We start from the raw sequence: 23,225 nt of genomic DNA, 5'->3' as shown, positions 1-23,225 counted from the left end.
TATCACCCAATTTCACTTGTTTTTAAATTTTGGTTTTTCTCTAGATCAACTCACACTCAGCCTTTTACCACTCCAATTCTCTTGTTAACATTCGTTGTAGAGAATCAAAGCTTATACAAAAGTGTCGAATTACAATGAGGAATAGAATAAACCTAGTTGGAAGGAAATGAAAGATAATCTGAATGAAACTCAACCAAGGAAATGAAAGATAAACCCGAGTTCTTAAAAAGAAATACAACTTAAAAGAAATTTTAATCTAGGAAAGCAATCTTAGTTTTTGTTTTAACTCCTTTTTGAATCCTCTTTTTTTAGTTTCTTATTTTTTTTTTACTTTTCTTTTCACCTTCTTTCGATTTTTTTATGTTTTTTTTTTTATGTAATGCAACAGAAATAAACTAAAATTTGGATCTCATCAGATAAATAATTGGCTCACAAATTTCAGAACGAATTCTGACTTAAATATATTGGATCTAGTTGTCTTCATTTATTGTATTTAGAATTTTGCTTTTCTTATTAAATAGAAATATTTACTTGGGTAATATGAAGAGTTGTGACTCTTGGATGTCTTAAAACTTATAGGTAGTGTTCTCTTTTGTAAAGACAGACAAGTTGATATATGAATTTGCTTAATGCAAGGTTTCTTAAGAGAGTTTTTTCTCTTGTTATGATTCTTGTTTGAATCAGGGTTCCTATGAGCCAAGCTAATTACTTTGTGAGTAGTTTATTCGAAGATTCTTCAAGGGTTGACTTTGGGTTGCGGACTTATTCCAAAGTTCTCTTTCACGAATCGAATTGGATCAAGGACTTGGTAAATCTGATTTAGCTTTCCAAGGGGTTGCTTCCAAGTGTAAAGATATTGGTTCTCGGTTAATATACCCTTGGTTCGTATCAGTTTGGTATCAGAGTAAGCTTAGATACTAAATTAGGTTATATCCTTTGTGTTTCATCTCTTTACTTTTGTTTCATTGTTTCAAGTTTTTGTTTCAATTTCCATCCTCCATATCCATTTCTTATTGTTTAGCATCAAGCATATCAGTTTAGTGTCCTCTCATTGTTCCATTCATTTCAACTTTTTTTCTGTTGTTATTTTTAATCTTTTGTTGTTCTCCAACTCCTTGTGATCTGTTTGTCATCCAAAAAGTTAGTCCATTCAAGTTTATTTCTGTTGTGTTACATAAAAAAAAGAAACCAAAAAAATCAAAAGAAGGTGAAAAGGAAAGTGAAAGAAAAAGGAATATCAAGAGGCAAAAAAGAGAGATTAAAAAAAGAGGATTCAAATAGGAGTTAAAACAAAAATTCAGTTTGCTTTCCTAGACTAAAATTGCTTTTAAGTTGTATTTCTTTCTAAGAATTCGGAAACATCTTTCATTTCAATCTACCTTGGTTAAATTTCATTCAAATTATCTTTTATTTCCTTCCAACTTGGTTTATTCCATTCCTAATTGTAATTCAGCACATTTATATAAGCTCTGATTCTCGACAACGAACCTTAACTAGAGAATTGGATTTAGGGGCAGCAACCAAATGCTCTTAAATCCAGCCATGTGTGGTAGGAGATTTCCAAATAGAGTTCAAGAGAGTAATGACTTTGAAGATGATGAATCACGCGGTGATAATGAAGAAGAAGAGGAGGTGCAACGAAGAGCAAGAAAAAACAATAATAGCAATTTTGGTGGTGTTAAATTCAAGATTCCATCCTTTCATGGAAGAATCGATCCTGAAACTTACTTGGATTGGGAAAAGAAGATTGAACTAGTATTTGATTTCAATAACTACACTGAATCCAAGAAACTACAACTTGTCGTTGCTGTTTTTGAAGATTATGCTATTACTTGGTGGGATGATACAAAGAAGAAGCGGAGAGGCTTATTGAAGAATGGAGAGATTTGAAGTGGAGTACTATAGAGAGTTGTACAATCGACTTCAAAATCTTACACAAGGTTCTAAGAGTGTTGAGGAGTACTACAAAGAAATGGAAGTGGCCATGATTAGAGCAAATGTCAAGGAAGATAGTGAGGCTAGAATGGCTAGATTTTGTTAATGGTTTGAATAAGGAGATTTCTAATGTGGTTGAATTGCAGCCTTATATGGAGCTAGAATATTTGTTTCACCTTGCTTTGAAGGTTGAGAAGCAATTGAAGAGAAAAGGTAACAACTCATTTTTCTTCCAACACTTTAACATGCAAATAAAATTGGAGGAAATGTGATAAGGCTTCGTCATCCAAGCCTAAGGCAGAATTGAAAGAGGTTCTTAAAGCATCCGGTTCTAGCAAAGATAAGAGTAAGCTTGACTCCACTACTAACGCAAGAAAAATTAAATGTTTCTAGTGTCAAGGGTAGGTCATTACAAGCAGGACTGTCCAAATCAAAGAACTATGTTTATGCTTGATGGAAAGTATTATTTGGCCAATGAAGAAGAGAATCAAGGAGAAATACCATCCTATGAAGATGCAATTCATGATGAAGATGAAGAATTTACCATGACAGAAAGTGAAAGGGTTCTTGAATATACAAGTCCAACAAGACGAATGCGATAAAAAAGAGAACTTGTTTCATACTAGATGTCTTGTGAAGGATCACGTATGTGATGTGATAATTGATGGTGGTAGCATGACAAATGTTGCTAGTACCACTCTCGTAGAGAAGTTGGGACTGTCTAGTACAAAACATCTACATCCTTACAAATTGACGTGGCTCAATGATTGCGGGGATATAAGGGTGAGAAAGCAAGTTCTTGTGGCATTCAAAATAGGAAAGTATAAGGATGAATTGTTATTCGATGTAGTGCCTATGCATGCTGGTCATCTTTTGTTGGAACACCCTTGGCAATTTGATCGAAGGGTGATGCATAACAGTTTCACAAATCACTACACTTTTGAGAAAGACGGAAAGAAAATTACTCTTGTACCACTTTCACCAACAGAAGTTTATGAGGGCGAGCTTAGAAGAATACAAAGTGAGAGAAAACAAGAGTGAAGGAAAAAGTGCGAGCAAAAATGCGAGACATCCAAAAGTGAGCTTTTAAAAGAAAATAGTGGAAAAAATAATGAAGTGAAAAGTGAGTTTGACAAAGAAAGGGGCAGAATTCAAATGAGTGTAAAAAGAAACAAGTGAGCTCGTATACAAGAAGGAGTAATATTAAGGAAGCTTGGTTTTCAAGGAAAAGTATAATTTGCTTATGTATAAGGAACTTTATCTGAACACTAACGACCTTAATGTTTCTTTGCCTAGTGTGTTTGTTTCTCTTTTGCATGAATATGAAGATGTCTTTCCGGAAGCGATAGCAAATGGATTGCCACCAATTAGAGGTATTGAGCATCAAATAAATTTCATACCCGGTGCCTCAATTCCAAACAAACTAGTCTATAGAAGTAATCCTGAGGAGACAAAGGAGCTTCAAAGGCAAGTTTAGGAGTTGTTGGACAAGAGATTTATTAGAGAAAGTATGAATCCATGTGCTGTTCTGGTATTGTTGGTGCCTAAGAAAGATGGTTCTTGGCGTATGTGTTGATTGCTGTGCGATTAACAACGTTACGGTAAAGTATCGTCATCCTATTCCTAGGTTAGATGATATGCTTGATGAATTATATGACTCTATTATTTTAAGCAAAATTGATTTGAAAAGTGGTTATCATCAAATTCGAATGAAAGGGGGCGATGAATAGAAAACTACTTTCAAAACAAAATATGGATTATATGAATGGTTGGTTATGCCTTTCGGTTTAACTAATGCATCAAGTACTTTCATGAAACTTATGAATCATGTTTTGAAAATTTTTATTGGAAAATTTGTTATTGTGTACTTGATGATATCCTTGTGTATTCAGAGATTTGAATGAACATGAAGAACATTTGAGGAGTGTTTTAGTTACCTTGAGAAAAGAGAAGTTGTGTGGTAATTTCAAGAAGTGTTCTTTTTGTTTAGATCGAATTGTGTTTTTAGGTTTTGTTGTGAGTAAGCAAGGTGTTGAAGTTGATGAAGAGAAGAAGGTTAGTGCTATTAAGAGCTGGCCTATTCCTAAATTGATAAGTGAGGTAAGAAGTTTTCATGGTTTGGCTAGTTTTTATAGGCGATTCCTTAAAGACTTTAGCTCCATTGGTGCACCACTTACGGAAGTAATAAAAAAGAATTGTGTTTTCAAGTGCGATAAGGATCAAGTGCGAGCATTTAATTTGTTAAAAGATAAGCTTTGTTCGACACCTTTTTTTTTACTAACTTTGCTAATTCTTTTGAAATTGAGTGTGATGCTTCAAGTGTTGGTGTTGGGGCTGTTCTTATGCAAGGAAAAAGACCAATTGCCTACTTTAGTGAAAAGCTCCATGGTGCTTCATTGAACTAGTCTACTTATGACAAGGAACTTTATGCTTTGGTTTGAGCTTTGGATAATTGGCAGCATTACCTATGTCCCAAAGAATTTGTCACTTAAACTGATCACCAAACATTAAAGTTCTTAAGGGGGGCAAGGTAAGTTAAATAAGAGGCATGCTAAATGGGGTTGAGTTCATTGAAACATTTCCTTATGTGATTAAGTACAAGCAAGGCAAAGAGAATGTTGTGGCAGATGCACTTTCAAGAAGGTATGCTTTACTCAATGCTTTAGGTGAACATGTTAAATCTCTTTACGAAAATGATTCTTATTTTTTTAACATTTTTAAGGCATGTGAGAAAGTTACATTCGGTAAGTTCTATAGAATGGATAGGTAATTTAAAGAGAATAAGTTGTGCATCCTATTTATTCTATGCAAACGTTGCTTGTTAAAGATCTCATGGGGGAGGTTTAATGGGACATTTTGATATTTTAAAATCTTTAGATACTTTAAAGGAACATTTCTATTGGCCTAAAATGAGGAGAGATGTGCAAAGAATTTGTGATAGATGTGTTGGGTGCAAACAGGCAAAATCTAAAGTTTTGAATCAAGGATTGTATACACCTTTACCTTTTTCTAGTGAATCTTGGATTGATATTTTAATGGATTTTGTTTTGGGTTTGTCTAGATCAAGGAAAGGAAAAGATTCAATTTTTGTAGTGAATGATAGGTTTTCAAAGATGTCACATTTCATACCTTGTAATAAAACTGATGATGCCACTAACATTGCAAATCTGTTCTTTAAGAAAGTAGTAGGTTTGCATGGAATTCAAAAAACAATTGTAAGTGATAGGGATGCAAAGTTTCTAAGTCATTTTTGGAAAGTTTTGTGGAGTAAATTAGGAACTAGGTTGTTGTTTTCTACTATTTGTCATCCACAAATTGATGGTCAAAAACTAAAGTTGTGAATAGAACTCTAGGAACTTTGTTGCGTACTATTGTCCAAAAGAATTTGAAGACTTGGAAGTGTGCATTCCATTTGTTGAGTTTGCATATAATAGAGTTGTGCATTCTATTACTGGTTATTCACCATTTGAGTTGTTTATGGTTTTAATCCTTTAACTCCTTTGGATTTTGTTCTTTTACCATGTAATGAAAGAACTACTTTAGATGGAAAGGAAAAGGCAGATTTGGTCAAAGAAACTACATGAAGATGTGATATGAAACCCGAGAATCAAAGATTACATCAAGAACTCTACATATATATTTAGCATAGATAACTTAAAACCCTAAACAAATCCTCCCTACCAAATCCACAATAATCTGTGATTGAGAACTTGAGTGATTGGGATGAAAGAAGCAAGAATGAATAAACGTCATAAGATAACTTGATAAGTTAATTCAATTCTTGATACGACAAAAAGAATAAGAATTCTCACTTGTCAAAATTCTACCAAAGGTAATGAAATTCATTCAATAATCGAAGTGTGTCATATTACATTGCAAAAGGAGATATTTATAGGCTAAAACACCTAGATTCTTCCAAATGATCATAATTAGATGACCTAGGGAACATGAACATAATTTAAATGACCTAGGGAACATGGTATTAAATGACCTAAGAAAACATAGTATTAAATGACTTAGGGAAACATAAATATAATTTAATTATCTAAGAAATGACCAAAATGATCCTAGACATTCATTCTAAATTTTGTCCACACACTTGGACAAAATTAATGATCTTCTTTGTTTTCTTTGACTTTTAAAATAGTTCATATGCGCTAAATTCTTATTGTACATCTTTGTACAAAGCCTTGAAATGTATGTTTTAGCTTCTTGGCTTGAAATTTTGTGATTGGACCAGCTGGCATTGTAATATCTTCTTCATGCTTCTCTTTAATGCCTTTTCAACCCATGTCCGGATCATTCCCTCCTTCAAAAGAATTTGTCCTCGAATCTGCATTTATATCAAACGGAGAAAGATCAGAAACGTTAAAAGTAGCGGACTTAGAATAGTCATCAGGAGATCAATTTGATAAGCATTATCATTGACTTTCTCCAACACTTGAAATGGTCCATTGCCTCTCGGATCCAACTTTGACTTCATTTGCTTTAGAAACCTTTCGTTTAGCATATGTACCCAAACGCAATTGTCAGGTTCAAGTATAAGTTGTTTTCACCCTTTATTAACCCTTTGCGCATAAACTTGGTTCTTCTTTTTAATCTGCTCACATGCTTTCTTATGGATAGCTTTAACCATCTCAGCCTTCATCTTACCATCTAAACTAAAAATTTCACTTAAAGGTAATATTAAATCCAAAACAGTTAATGGATAAAAACCATACACAATTTTAAAAGGTGAAAAACTTGTAAAAGAATGAATAGTACAATTATATGCAAACTCAATGAACGGCAAACAATCTTCCCAAGTTTTCAAATTCTTACCAATAACAACACGCAACAAAGTTTCCGAAGTTCGGTTGACAACTTTAGTTTGACCATCAGTTTGTGGATGACTAATAGAATATAAAAGTTTAGTTCCTAACTTACTCCACAAAGTTTTCCAAAAATGATTCAAGAATTTAACTTCACGATAAGAAACAATAGTCTTAGGTACACCATGTAACCTTACTACTTCTCTAAAGAACATATCAGCAATGTTTGTTGCATCATCGGTTTTGTGACATGCAATGAAATGTGCCATTTTACTAAACCTATCAACTACCACAAATATACTATCTTTATCTCTTTTAGTTTTACGCAAACCTAATACAAAATCCATAGAAATGTCAGTTCAGGGTTGAGTAGGAACTGGTAATGGAGTGTGTAAACCATGGGGTTTGGACTTAGATTTAGCCTGTATACATGCAATACAAGATGAACAAAGTTTCTCAACATCCCTACGCATGTTTGGCCAATAAAATGCTCAGTCAGAATGTCAAAATTTTATGCACACCAAAATGACCAATTAATCCCCCACTATGAGACTCACAAACAAGCAATTCACGCAATGAACATGTACGCACACAAATTGTCTTCCACGAAATAAAAATCTCTCATGCCTATAAAACTTATCAAATTTAGCATGTTCACAAGCAGTATAAATATTGCAAAAATCAGAATCAGTAGCATACATATTTTTGAGTTGCTCAAATCCTAACAACTTAGAACGAAGTGTAGAAATTAAAACGTACCTTCTAGATAATGCATCTGCCACCACATTGTCTCTACGTTGCTTGTAACGAATCACATAAGGAAAAGTCTCAATGAACTCTATCCACTTTGCATGTCTTTCATTCAGCTTCCCTTGTCCCTTCAAATTCTTGAGGGACTCATCATGATCAGTATGAATCACAAATTCTTTTGGAAGTAGGTAACGCTGCCACACTTGCAGTGCACAAACTAAAGCAAATAACTCCTTATCATAAGTAGAATAGTTCAATGATGCTTCATTTAACTTTTCGCTGAAGTATGCAATTGGACGTTTATTCTGCATCAAAAGAGCTCAAAAACCTATTCCAGAAGCATCACATTCAATTTTAAAAATTTTAGAAAAATCAGGTAAATAAAGAACAGGTGTAGAACACAATTTATCCTTCAAAGTTTTGAATGCATGCTCTTGCTCCTCTCCCCATTTGAATCCAACCTCTTTTAACCACTGCAGATAAAGGAGCAGCAATAGTTGAGAAATCTTTCATAACATTAAACACACTCCTAGCCATTCTTATATAGCTTTCACTTTGTTGCTATCAACCTCAACTCCCTTTGCACTAACAATAAACCCTAAAAACACAACTTGATCAAGACAAAAAGTACACTTCTGTAAATTAGCAAACAATTGTTCTTTTCTCAAAACTTCTAGAACAGTTCTAACATGCACAAGATGATCATCCAAAGACTTCATATAAATAAGAATATCATCAAAGTAAACCACAACAAATTTTCTAAGAAATTCATGCAAGACATGATTCATTAACCTCATAAATGTACTAGGTGCATTAGTTAAACCAAATGGCATAACCACCCACTCATACAAACAATATTTAGTTTTGAATTCAGTCTTCCATTCATCACCTGGTTTCATGCGAATTTAGTGATATCCACTTTTCAGATCAATCTTTGTAAAAATACATGCACCATGCAATTCATCTAACACGTCATCTAATCTAGGAATAAGATGACAATACTTTACAGTGATTTTATTGACTGCATGACAGTCAACACACATCCTCCATGATCCATCTTTCTTAGGAACTACCAACACAGGAACTGCACATGGACTCATGCTCTCCCTTACACACTCTTTTGCTAAGAGTTCATCTACTTACCTTTGGAGTTCATTTGTTTCATCTGGATTACTCCTATATGTTGGTCTATTAGGAATTGCAGAATTAGGGATGAAATCAATAGATATTCATTAACCCTTAAAGGTGGTAATCTATTTGGCATATCATTTGGAAACACATCTTCAAACTCCTGCAATAAAGAAACAAACATACTAAGTAGATTTGGCTTAAGGTTAGTTTTAGAGAAATAAAATTCTCTAAACCTAAGCACTATCAAAGCTTTCTTACTTGCATAAGCACTCCTTAATTCCTTTCCTTTGAATACAAACCTAGTTTGTTTTCACTCTTTTCTTCTCTCATTATACTTTTCTCTCTTGTGCTTCCCTCTGTCTTTTTCTCATTAGTGCAATCACTCACCAATGGGCTGTTATTTTTTTTTCCTTTTCCAACCTCTTTTTCCTCATTTCTTTTTACTTTTCTCACTACTCGAATTTCCATTAGATGCTTTTATCATTTTCATTTGATCCTCATATACTTATGAAGGAGATAATGGCGCAAGTGTGAAATCTCTATCATTCAAAGTAAAAATTTCTATTTATGTACCCATCATATATGGCTCTTCTGTCAAATTGCCAAGGTTGCCCTAACAACAAATGACTAGTTACATGGGTACTATATCACATAATACTTCATCAATATATCTCTCAATGGAGAATAGAATTATAACTTGCTTAATCAGCTTTACTTCTCCACAATCGTTTAACCTTTGCAGCTTGTAGGTTCTTGGACTCCAATGATGCAAACAAGGCTAAAAACACTCAAGATACTCAAAGAGCATCCAAATGTGACTTGAAGCAAATTTCAAATGATGTGAACACAAATAGAGTTCCAAAACTGGAAAGTTTTAACGGACCAATAATAAGATCAAAGGCAAAGAAACTTAAAGAGTTGCTCCAAGTTTTCATTCAAAAACATGTGGGTGATGGGCTGGCCAATTGTGAAAAGTTCAAATATGAGCTTTTTGACCAGCCCACTCATATTTGAACAGCCCAAATTCATAACTTTAATTGGGTTAGGCAACAGAACCAAATGATGTGGAACCCCAAGACCCTTGTTTGAACTTTAGAACTCTTCAATCGGTGTTGAACAGAATTTAGATAACAAGTAAAAAAAATCAAATTTGTTCAATCACCCGAATGGTAGAAGTTAAATAGAACCCAAGAAAGATAAATGATATCCCTTGAACCCAATCCAAACAAGCACCAAGAACAATTGAAATAGGAAATCAAAATTGAAATGCAAGTGTTAACAATTGTATTCCAAATCAACACCTTGTGCATAAAGTGAAAAGAAAGCCAAAACACTCTTAACTCAATTCTGAAATATTTGATTATAACTCTTGATGTCCACAAAGAAGAGTTCCTTTGGTATTTATAGCCAAAGAAATCAATGATAAGTTACAATACAATAACTACAATTGTAACTCCCACAATAACTGGGTTAATTATGTGGTAATTACAATTGTAACTCCAACAATAACTAAGCTAATTATAGGCATGTAATTGTTATGTAACTCCAATCTTCTTAACTAATACCATTAATTGTTTGTGGTACCATATAGTTATGGGCTTATTCTTGTAATAACATTAAGTCAAAACTTAAGCCCAAATGAGTTATACTATATGGACTTACTTAACTCAAACTAAAATAAAACAATCCAAAATACTTAAAACAACTCAACTAATCCAGCCAATACACAAGGCTTATTCACCCATTACCAATAAGACTCAAAAAAGCCCAAATTATACCAAATCACTTAAATCCAATTAAAGTTACGAATTTGGGCTGTTCAAAAAACTCATATTTGAAATTTTCACAATTGGCCAGCCCATTATCCACATGTTTTTGAGTAAAAACTTGGAGCAACTCTTTAAACTTTTTTGCCTTTGATCTTGTTACTGGTCCGCTGAAACTTTCCAGGTTTGGAACTGTATTTGTGTTTACATCATTTGAAATTTGCTCCAAGTCACCTTCTGATGCTCTTTGAGTATCTTGAGTGTTTTTAGCCTTGTTTGCATAAAAAATGCTCAAAGTTTTGTCAATCTCAAAATGTCTCATTAAACCACCACTATGTGCTTCACGAACAAGCAACTCCCTAATATAACTATTAGGCACACGTAATTTTTCCTTTTAAAATAGAAAACCATGAGCCTAAGTCTTGAAATTCCTCATGTTCACAAGCCACATAAACATTTGAAAAATCACTATCATGCACATACATTTCTTTGAAATGCGTAAATCCCAATAACTTTGTAGAAAATACAATAGGTACATGGTAGGAAAAGAGGGCAAAAAGTATACTCTTCTTCCTTTAACCCGTAAACAAGTTTTTGAAGACCAAATGCAACTTGAAAAGTCCCATGATGAATTCGCACAAAGAGAGACCGAGAGAAAAAGAAAAGAAAAGGAAAAAGAGAAAAGAAAACAGAGAGAGAAAATTAGAGTGGAAAAATGAAGATCAAAAGGAAAAAGAAAGAGATGCATTCGACCATAGAAAAGAATGAGGGAAAGAAAATGAGCTTTTATGCTAAAATGAGAGATGTGAGGAAAAGCTTTATTTTCTAACAATCCAATTATTGTACTCATGTACAAGGAAGCTTGTTTCTCAACTAACGAACTTGACCCTTCTTTGCCAAGTGTTGTGATTGAAGTTTTGCAAGAATTTAGCGATGTTTTTCCCGATGATCTACCTCAAGGTTTACCACCTTTGAGAGGGATTGAGCATCAAATTGACTTCATTCCCATGGCTGCCATACCAAATAGACCAGCCTATAGGAACAATCCCGAGGAGATCAAAGAGCTTCAAAGGCAAGTGGATGAGCTCTTACAAAAGGGGCACATTCGAGAAAGTTTAAGCCCATGCGCAGTGCCCGTCTTATTAGTACCCAAAAAAAGATGGTAGTTAGCGTATGTGTGTTGATTGTGGAGCTGTCAACAAAATAACGGTAAAATATCGACAGCCAATACCTCGACTTGATGATATGTTAGATGAGTTGCATGGTGCTTGTGTATTTTCTGAAATTGAACTTAAAAGTGGTTATCACCAAATAAGAATGAAACCAGGAGATGAATGGAAAACTGATTTTAAAACAAAACAAGGGTTATATGAGTGGTTAGTTATGCCATCTGGCTTAACTAATGCACCAAGTACTTCAATGCGTTTAATGAACCATGTTTTATATGAATTTATTGGCAAGTTTGTGGTTGTCTACTTCGATGACATTCTCGTGTATAGCAAATCTATTGATGAGCATGTCATGCATTTGAGGTAAGTGTTTGACACATTGCGCAAATTTCAACTATATGCTAACGTGAAGAAGTGTACATTTTGTATTGATCGCATCATTTTCTTAAGATATGTCGTGAGTGCAAAAAGAATCGAGGTAGACAGTGAAAAGGTAAAGGCTATTCAAGAGTGGCCGACACCTAAAAGTGTAAGTGAGGTGCGTAGTTTTCATGGTTTGACAAGTTTCTATAAGAGATTTGTAAAAGATTTTAGTGTTGTTGCTGCCCCTTTAACTGAAATCATGAAAAAAGATAAGCGGTTTGTTTGGGGAAAAGAACAAGAACATGAGTTTTCCTTATTGAAAGAAAAGTTATGTAATGCGGCTTTATTAAGATTGCCTAATTTTGATTCAACTTTTGAAATTGAATGTGATGCCTCTGAGCCTGGGATAGGTGCTGTTCTTATACAGGATAAAAGACCCATTGCTTACTTCAGTGAGAAGCTCAATGGTGCACAAGTGAATTATTCCACCTATGACAAAGAGTTTTATGCTTTGGTAAAGAGTATTAGAGACATGGCAACATTATTTGTTACCAAAAGAATTTGCGATTCACACCAATCATGAATCTTTGAGGCATTTGAAAGGGCAAGACAAGCTTAATAAACGACATCCAAAATGGGTAGAATTCATAGAGTTCTTCCCATATGTGATCCAATATAAGCAAGGAAAAGAAAATGTGGTAGCTTATGCACTTTCAAGAAGGAATTGATTCGAGGACGAATCCTTTTGAGGGGAGGGGGAATGATGCAAACAAGGGAAAAAAACACTCAAGATACTCAAAGAGCATCAGAAGGTGACTTGGAGAAAATTTCAAATGATGTAAACACAAATACAGTTCCAAACCTGAAAAGTTTCAGCGGACCAGTAACAAGATCAAAGGCAAAGAAGCTTAAAGAGTTACTCCAAGTTTTTACTCAAAGACATGGGGATGATGGGCTGGCCAATTGTGGAAAATTCAAATATGAGCTTTTTGAACAGCCCAAATTCGTAACTTTAATTGGATTTAAGTGATTTGGGATAATTTGGGCTTGTTTGAGTTTTATTGATAATGGATGAATAAGCCTTGTGTAACGGCTGAATTAGTTGAGTTGTTTTAAGTATTTTGGATTGTTTTATTTTAGTTTGAGTTAATTAAGCCCATATAATTAAGTATAACTCATTTTGGGCTTAAAGTCTTGTCTTAGTGTTATTACAAGAATGAGCCCACAACTATATGGTGCCACAAACAATTAGTGGTGTTAGTTAAGAAGATTGGAGTTACGTAACAATTACATGCCTATAATTAGCCTATTTATTGTTGGAGTTACAACTGTAATTACCACATAATTAACCTAGTTATTGTGGGAGTTACAGTTGTAGTTATTGTATTGTAACTTATCATTGATTTCTTTGGCTATAAGTACCAAAGGAACTCTTCTTTGTGGACATCAAGTGTTGTAATCAAACATCTCAGAATTGAGTTGAGAGCGTTTTGGCTTTCTTTTCACTTTATGCACAAGGTGTTGATTTGGAATACAATTGTTATCACTTGTATTTTAATTTTAATTTCCTATTTCAATTGTTTTTGGTGCTTGTTTGGATTGGGTTCAAAGGATATCATTTATCTTTCTTGGGTTCTCTTTAACTTCTACCATTTGGGTGATTAAACAAATTTGATTTCTTTTTTACTTGTGATCTAAATTCTGCTCTAAACTGATTGAAGAGTTCTAAGGTTCAAGCAAGGGTCTTGGGGTTCCGCATCAAAAAGCATGGCTAGTTCAAGACTACACTCTTTTATCAATTCTAGTAAACAATAATGGCTTGACTTTGAAGTTGAAGGACATCAATAAATCTGATCATTTATGAACAAGATTGGAGTCTTCAAAAGCATTAAAACTCTTCATTGGATGATGGAAAATTAGCATGGAGTAAAGAGAAGTCAACCTTGGAAAAATGAATTCAAAGAAGACTAGAATCCTGAGTCATTAATTAGTTTTGAATTCTGTTTTTTTATTAGTTTCTATTTCCAAAGTTAATTTTAAGTAATTTACTTTTGAATTTCGTGCTTCCTATGACCTATAAATAGGGGTGCATTCTACTTGTAAAAAACATATTGAAATTACGTACTTGTTAAGGATTTTCCTTAATTTGCTAGTCTCTTTGAGCTAGTTTGGGTCTTGCAAGTTGCTTGCAAAACCTATTAGGTTTATCAACTAGGATTCTTCCTCCTAGTTGTGGCACCTTTGCCTTTCTTATTTCTGTTATATGATTCAAAGGTGATAGGTTTAATATACGTATTATTGTTGGGTTCATTAGATTTAGGGGTGAGTAACAGTAATTCAATTTTTCTATCTTTTGTGATTCAAAGGTGGTAGGTTTGATATACCTACTGTTGTTGGTTCAAATAGGTTGGGTTGGGTTACTTAGACGATTTCCATAATTCTTTCTTTCGGTGTAATTCAAAGGTATTGAGTTTGATATGCTCAATGTTGTTAAGTTCATCCAAGATTGAAGATTGGCTTAACTAGATCATCAAGGAACGATCTTAATCAACGGGTAACTGTTGCTTATCATTTTTGTATTAGAGCTAATTTTTTCTTGATTCATTTGATCAAAAGTAGCCATGAAAAAATATATATATATTGATTCATTTGATCTTTGGAAGTACTAATATCATTTGTTTTGTAGGTTTCATCATTGGCAAAATAAAGAGTTACAAAAGTTTTCAACACCTTTGAATCGGTTCTTCCTTTCTTTCCTTCTTTCTTTTTTTTTTTCTTTCATTCTTCTTGATTTTCCTTATTCACTTTGTCCTTCTTTATTCTAGTTGTTTTTGCTTAGTAAGTGCTATTTTAGCATTTGTAAGACTTGAACGAATTCTTAAAGGCTTGCAACAAGGAAAAGAGTGGTAAAAAACGAGTGAATCTATTCCCCACTATATTAAGCCGAGAGACACATTTGGGGAGTGACATTTTAGGAAGGGAAACAAGGGTGTGAGGATTTAAACTTTTCATTTCCTATGGATACAACAGAAATGGAGGCACCACAAGAAAGCTTTGTACAAAAGGCTTAGGGACAACAATTGTTGAGACAATTCAATCAAACAATAGAGACGGTGATAGAGCGCATGGATCAACTCAAAGCAAATTTGCAAAGGAATGCAAGTAGGGATGAATCTGATGAAAGGATTCAATCCGAAATATCCCAAGGAAAGAGGAAGAGATGGAATAGAGGTAGAGTTGATGACAGTCTCAAAAGCATCAAAATGACCATTCCTACATTTCAAGGCAGAAATGATCCCGAATCATACTTGGAGTGGGAAGCAAAGGTGGAAAAAGTCTTTTCAATCCACAACTACTCGGAATTAAAAAAAAAGGGTAAAACTTGCATCTCTTAAATTCAAAGGTTATGCACTAACTTGGTGAGATAAGTTGAAGGATGTAAACAAGGCTAAAAACACTCAAGATACTCAAAGAGTATTAGAAGGTGACTTGAAGCAAATTTCAAATGATATAAACACAAATACAGTTCCAAATTTGGAAAGTTTCAGCAGACCAGTAACAAGATCAAAGGCAAAGAAGCTTAAAGAGTTACTCCAAGTTTTTACTAAAAAATATGTGGATGATGGGCTGGCCAATTGTGAAAAGTTCAAATATGAGCTTTTTGAACAGGCCAAATTCGTAACTTTAATTGGATTTAAGTGATTTGGGATAATTTGGGCTTGTTTGAGTCTTATTGATAATGGATGAATAAGCCTTGTGAAACAGTTGAATTAGTTGAGTTGTTTTAAGTATTTTGGATTGTTTTATATTAGTTTGAGTTAATTAAGCCCATATAGTTAAATGTAACTCATTTTGGGCTTAAGTCTTGTCTAATGTGTTATTATAAGAATGAGTCCATAACTATAGGGTGCCACAAAAAATTAGTGGTGTTGGTTAAGAAGATTGGAGTTACAAAATAATTACATGCCTATAATTAGCCTAGTTATTGTTGGAGTTACAATTGTAATTACCACATAATTAATCTAGTTATTGTGGGAGTTACAGTTGTAGTTATTATATTGTAACTTATCATTGATTTCTTTAGCTATAAATACCAAAGGAACTCTTCTTTGTGGACATCAAGAGTTGTAATCAAACATTTCAGAATTGAGTTGAGAGCGTTTTGGTTTTCTTTTCATTTTACGCACAAGGTATTGATTTGGAATACAATTATTATCACTTGTATTTCAATTTTGATTTCCTATTTCAATTGTTCTTGGTGCTTGTTTGGATTGGGTTCAAGGGATATCATTTATCTTTCTTGGGTTCTCTTTAACTTCTACAATTTGGGTGATTGAACAAATTTGATTCCTTTTTTACTTGTGATCTAAATTTCGTTATAAACTAATTGAAGAGTTCTAAGGTTCAAGTAAGGGTCTTGGGGTTCCGCATAAAAAAGGATGGCTGGGTCAAGACTACACTCTTTTATCAATTCTAGTCAACAATAATGGCTTGACTTTGAAGTTGAAGGACATCAATAAATCTGATCATTTATGAACAAGATTGGAGTCTTCAACAGCATTAAAACTCTTCATTGGATGATGGAAAATCAGCATGGAGTAAAGAGAAGTCAGCCTTGGAAAACTGAATTCAAAGAAGACTAGAGTCCCGAGTAATTAATTAGTCTTGAATTCTGTTTTTTTTATTAGTTTCTATTTCCAAAGTTAATTTTAAGTAATTTACTTTTGAATTTCGTGCTTCCTATGACCAATAGGGGTGCATTCTACTTGTAAAAAACAGATTGAAATTACGTACTTGTTAAGGATTTTTCTTAATTTGCTAGTCTCTTTGAGCTAGTTTGGGTCTTGCAAGTTGCTTGCAAAACTTATTAGGTTTATCAACTAGGATTCTTCCTCCTAGTTGTGGCACCTTGGCCTTTCTTCTTTCTCTTCTGTGATTCAAAGGTGATAGGTTTAATATACCTATTATTGTTGGGTTCATTAGATTTAGGAGTGGGTAACAGTAATTCAATTTTTCTACCTTTTTGTGATTCAAAAGTGGTAGGTTTGATATACTTACTGTTGTTGGGTTCAAATAGGTTGGGTTGGGTTGCTTAGAAGATTTCCATAATTCTTTCTTTCGGTATAATTCAAAGGTGTTGAGTTTGATATGCTCAATGTTGTTGAGTTCATCCAAGATTGAAGATTGGCTGAACTAGATCATCAAGGAACGATCTTAATCAACGGGTAACCGTTGCTATCATTTTTGGTATCAGAGCTAAGTTTTTCTTGATTCATTTGATCAAAAGTAGCTGTGAAAAAAAAAATATATTGATTCATTTGATCTTTGGAAGTACTAACATCATTTGTTTTGAAGGTTTCATCATTGGCAAAATAAAGAGTTACAAAAGTTTTCAACACCTTTGAATCGGTTCTTCCTTTCTTTCCTTTTTTCTTTTTTTTTTTTCTTTCATTCTTCTTGATTTTCCTTATTCACTTTGTCCTTCTTTGTTCTAGTTGTTTTTGCTTAGTAAATGCTATTTTAGCATTTGTAAGATTTGAACGAATTCTTAGAGGCTTGCAACAAGGAAAAGAGTGGTAAGAAACGAGTGAATCTATCCCCCACTATATTAAGCCGAGAGACACATTTGGGGAGTGACATTTTAGGAAGGGAAACAAGGGTGTGAGGATTTAAACTTTTCATTTCCTATGGATACAACAAAAATGGAGGCACCACAAGAAAGCTTTGAACAAAAGGCTTGGAGACAACAATTGTTGAGATAATTCAATCAAACAATGGAGACGGTGATAGAGCGCCTGGATCAACTCGAAGCAAATTTGCAAAGGAACGCAAGTAGGCATGTATCTGATGAAGAGGTTCAATCCGAAATATCCCAAGGAAGTAGGAGGAGATGGAATAGAGGTAGAGTTGATGACAATCTCAAAAGCATCAAAATGACCATTCCTACATTTCAAGGCAGAAATGATCCCGAATCATACTTGGAGTGGGAAGCAAAGGTGGAAAAAGTCTTTTCAATCCACAACTACTCGGAATAAAAAAAAAAGGTAAAACTTGCATCTCTTGAATTCCAAGGTTATGCACTAACTTGGTGGTATAAGTTGAACGATGCAAACAAGGCTAAAAACACTCAAGATATTCAAAGAGCATCAGAAGGTGACTTGGAGCAAATTTCAAATAATGTAAACACAAATGTAGTTCCAAACTTGGAAAGTTTCAGCGGACCAGTAACAAGATCAAAGGCAAAGAAGCTTAAAGAGTTACTCCAAGTTTTTACTCAAAAACATGTGGATGGGCTGGCCAATTGTGGAAAGTTCAAATATGAGCTTTTTGAACAGGCCAAATTCGTAATTTTAATTGGATTTAAGTGATTTGGGATAATTTGGGCTTGTTTGATTCTTATTGATAATGGATGAATAAAGCTTGTGTAACGGCTGGATTAGTTGAGTTGTTTTAAGTATTTTGGATTGTTTTATTTTAGTTTGAGTTAATTAAGCTCATATAGTTAAGTATAACTTTGGGCTTAAGTCTTGTCTTAGTGTTATTACAAGAATGAACCCATAACTATATGGTGCCACAAACAATTAGTGGTGTTGGTTAAGAAGATTGGAGTTACAAGGAGTTACATAACAATTACATGCCTATAATTAGCCTAGTTATTGTTGGAGTTACAATTGTAATTACCACATAATTAACCTAGTTATTGTGGGAGTTACAGTTGTAGTTATTGTATTGTAACATATCATTGATTTCTTTGGCTATAAATACCAAAGGAACTCTTCTTTGTGGACATCAAGAGTTGTAATCAAACATTTCAGAATTGAGTTGAGAGTATTTTGGCTTTCTTTTCACTTTATGCACAAGGTGTTGATTTGGAATACAATTATTATCACTTGTATTTCAATTTTGATTTCCTATTTCAATTGTTCTTGGTGCTTGTTTGGATTGGGTTCAAGGGATATCATTTATCTTTCTTGGGTTCTCTTTAACTTCTACAATTTGGGTGATTGAACAAATTTGATTCTTTTTTTACTTGTGATCTAACTTCCGTTCTAAACAGACTAAAGAGTTTTAAGGTAGCAAGGGTCTTGGGGTTCCGCATCATTTGGTATCAGAGCATTGGTTCTCTAAGTAAGTTAGTCTATCCTTATTTTGTTGTCTTTATTTTCATTATTTCTTAAAAAAAAAAGAGACAAATTTGCATTCAGCAAAAAAAAAAAAAGATTAAGCCTAATTTACTTAATAGAGCAAAACACATTTCCACATATTCTACCTTGTGTAATTGACACAGCTACTGTTATTTCCCTTCTATTTATCTGACATAGCTGCTGTTATTTCCTTTTTATTTATCTCATATAACATTCAAATACATTTAAAATTTTAAAAAAAAACTCGTTTCAAGGCTATTTGTTTGGTTGAGATTGTTTGTGTAATTTTTGGGGCTGTTTGGAAACAACTCACCTCAATTGAGTTTGTTTTCATCCAAAACTGTTTGTTTCACTTAATTTGAGTATTTTGGATAATAATTTGTGATTCTATTAGAAAATTACAAGCTTCGTGCATTAAATTCCATATTCACCATTTTTTTTCTTGCATCTCTAGTTTTCATTTAATATTTTTGCCCATTTGCTTCTTATTACATATTGAGGTAATAATATTGATTCGTTGTTGCCTAATTAACATAAAAATCATCATACACTTATTTCTATATCAAGTGTGTGTTCTTCATTGTTTAGATTGTTCTAGTTTGCTTATAGAGTTGAATTCGTGTATTTTGTTTCTTTAGGAATTCTTTGTTATCTCTAATTAAAATTGACATAGCGATAATTAATTGTTGTTTGAATTGGCCATTTTGTATAAAGTTATAAAAGATTACTTGAGTGTTAAAAAGCAAGAGAGTGTGAGCTCAAAAGATGGTAAAAGCCAAAATTTAGTGAAACACGAGTGCCTATACTACGAGAGTAAACACGTGAGGGAGTGATTTGTGAGGTTGCAATCTATTTTGTTTGTCATTAAAATTTCATATTTGAAGATGGAGCCACAAGGAGTGAAAGAACATCAAAAGATCAAGAATTCATCCTCAAAGTAATGCAACAACAATTTGAGAGGATTCAACTAGATATTGGCAACATAAATGAGAAACTAGAGAAACAACAACGTGAGTTAAATTCCATGAGAGAGGAAGCTTCCCAAACCAATCCAGGGGCAAGAAGACTTCCAACACCACCTTTTGATGAGGAACTGGAGGAAGAATTTGATGACTAAGCTACTTTGGTCAATGAAGGTCGAAATTATGGTAGGGGTCGAAACGATCTTGATAAAAACATTGGAAGCATCAAAATGAAAATCCCATCATTTCTAGGCAAGAATGATCCGAATGCTTATCTTGAATGGGAGCGCATGGTGGAGCTTATTTTTGAGTGTCACAATTATTCGGAGGAGAAAAAGATAAAGCTTGCGGCCGTGGACTTTGGAGATATGCCATTGTGTGGTTGGATCAACTCATCACAAGTAAAAGGAGAAATAGAGATAGATCTATTTCCACTTTGGCCGAAATGAAGGCTATCATGAGAAGGTGCTTTGTTCCTACTCACTACTATAGGGACTTACATCAAAAATTGCAAGGTCTTATACAAGGGAACAAGAGTGTAGAAGACTACTACAAAGGGATGGAGATAGCCATGATAAGAGCTAATATTGAAGAGGATAGGGAAGCTACTATGGCAAGGTTCTTAAATGGCCTTAACAAAGACATAACCAACATTATAGAGCTTTAACATTATGTGGAGATTGATGATATGGTGCACATGGCTATAAAGATTGAAGGACAATTAAAGAGAAAGGGGAACACAAGGCAAGCCAACACTTACTCGGCCCAAAATTCCAATTGGAGACCGAATTGGAGGGGAGATAACAAGGCTGTCCAATTCAAAAGAGATGACAAAATCAAGCCAAAAGATGCTAATGATAATAAAAACAAAGGTATTTCTAACTCCCAAACTCCTAGGAATAGAGATATCAAGTGTTTCAGATGCTTGGATTTTGGTCATATTGCATCTCAATGCCCAAATAAAATGGTAATGGTGATGCGTGGTGATGGTGTTGAAACGGATGATGAGAATGATGTGGAGGATGAAATGTCTCCTTTGGAGGATTGTAGTGATGGGGAAACTCCTATGGAAGGTAGATTGTTGGTTTCTAGACGTGCTTTTAATATGCAAGTAAGGAATGATGATGAGGGGGTTAAGTTGCAAAGAGAAAATATTTTTCATTCTAGATGTCTAGTAAATGAAAAATTGTGTAGCATGATTATTGATGGGGGTAGTTGTGTAAATGTGGCTAGTACCTTATTTGTTGATAAACTGGGTTTAGAAACTATAAAACATCCTAAACCTTATAAGCTGCAATGGCTTAACAATAGTGGGGAGGTGAGAGTTAATAAGCAACTGAGGGTGCCTTTTAATATTGGGAAGTATAGTGATGAGGTGATATGTGATGTAGTTCCTATGCAAGCTAGTCATATTTTACTGGGTAGACCATGGCAATGGGATAGAAGAGTGATGCATGATGGGTATCTCAATAGGTACATGGTAGGAAAAGAGGGTAAAAAGTATACTCTTCTTCCTTTAACCCCTAAACAAGTTTTTAAAACCCAAATGCAACTTGAAAAGTCCCATGATGAATTCGCACAAAGAGAGACCGAGAGAAAAAGAAAAGAAAAAGAAAAAGAGAAAAGAAAAGAGAGTTAGAGAAAATTAGAGTGGAAAAATGAAGATCAAAATGAAAAAGAAAGAGAGATGCATTCGACCATAAAAAAGAACGAGGGAAAGAAAATGAGTTTTTATGCTAAAATGAGAGATGTGAGGAAAGCTTTATTTTCTAACAAGCCAATTATTGTACTCATGTACAAGGAAGCTTGTTTCTCAACTAACGAACTTGACATTTCTTTGCCAAGTGTTGTGGTTGAAGTTTTGCAGGAATTTAACGAAGCTTTTCCTGATGATCTACCTCAAGGTTTACCACCTTTGAGAGGGATTGAGCATCAAATTGACTTCATTCCCGGGGCTGTCATACCAAATAGAACTCTTCTTTGTGGACATCAAGAGTTGTAATCAAACATTTCAGAATTGAGTTGAGAGCGTTTTGGCTTTCTTTTCACTTTATGCACAAGGTGTTGATTTGGAATACAATTGTTATCACTTATATTTCAATTTTGATTTCCTATTTCAATTGTTCTTGGTGCTTGTTTGGATTGGGTTCAAGCGATATCATTTATCTTTCTTGGGTTCTCTTTAACTTCTACCATTTGGGTGATTGAATAAATTTGATTCCTTTTTTACTTGTGATCTAAATTCCGTTCTAAACCGATTGAAGAGTTCTAAGGTTCAAGCAAGGGTCTTGGGAACTAGCAACACAAGAACTGCACATGGACTCATGTTCTCCCTTACCTCTTTTACTAAGAGTTCATCTACTTACCTTTGGAGTTCTTTTGTTTCATCTGGATTACTCTTATATGTTGGTTTATTAGAAATTGCAGAACTAGGGATGAAATCAATTTGATGTTCATTAACCCTTAGAGGTGGTAATCTATTTGGCATATCATCTAGAAACACATCTTTAAACTCCTGCAATAAAGAAACAAACATACTAAGTAGATTTGGCTTAAGGTTAGTTTTAGAGAAATAAAATTCTCTAAACCTAAGCACTATCAAAGCTTTCTTACTTGTATAAGCACTCCTTAATTCCCTTTCATTTGAATACAAACCTAGTTTGTTTTCACTCTTTTCTTCTCTCATTATACTTTTCTCTCTTGTGCTTCCCTCTTTTTTTTTCTCACTAGTGCAATCACTCACCAATGGGTTGTTAATTTTTTTTTTCTTTTCCAGCCTATTTTTCCTCATTTCTTTTACTTTTCTCACTATCCGAATTCCCATTAGAAGCTTTTATCATTTTCATTTGATCCTTATATACTTCTGAAGGAGATAATGGTGCAAGTGTGAAATCTCTGTCATTCAAAGTAAGTACCTATTTGTGTACCCATCATATATGGCTCTTCTATCAAATTGCCAAGGTTGCCCTAACAACAAATGACCAGTTACATGGGTACTATATCACATAATACTTCATCAATATATCTCTCAATGGAGAATGGAATTATAACTTGCTTAGTCACCTTTACTTCTCCACAATCATTTAACCTTTGCAGCTTGTAGGGTCTTGGACTCCTATGATGCAAACAAGGCTAAAAACACTCAAGATACTCAAAGAGCATCCAAAGGTGACTTGGAGCAAATTTCAAATAA

This window comes from Carica papaya, chromosome 5, assembly GCF_054855325.1.
Source record: "Carica papaya isolate Zhongbai chromosome 5, ASM5485532v1, whole genome shotgun sequence".
Classification (NCBI taxonomy): domain Eukaryota; kingdom Viridiplantae; phylum Streptophyta; class Magnoliopsida; order Brassicales; family Caricaceae; genus Carica; species Carica papaya.
Note: the sequence above shows the minus strand (reverse complement) of the source record.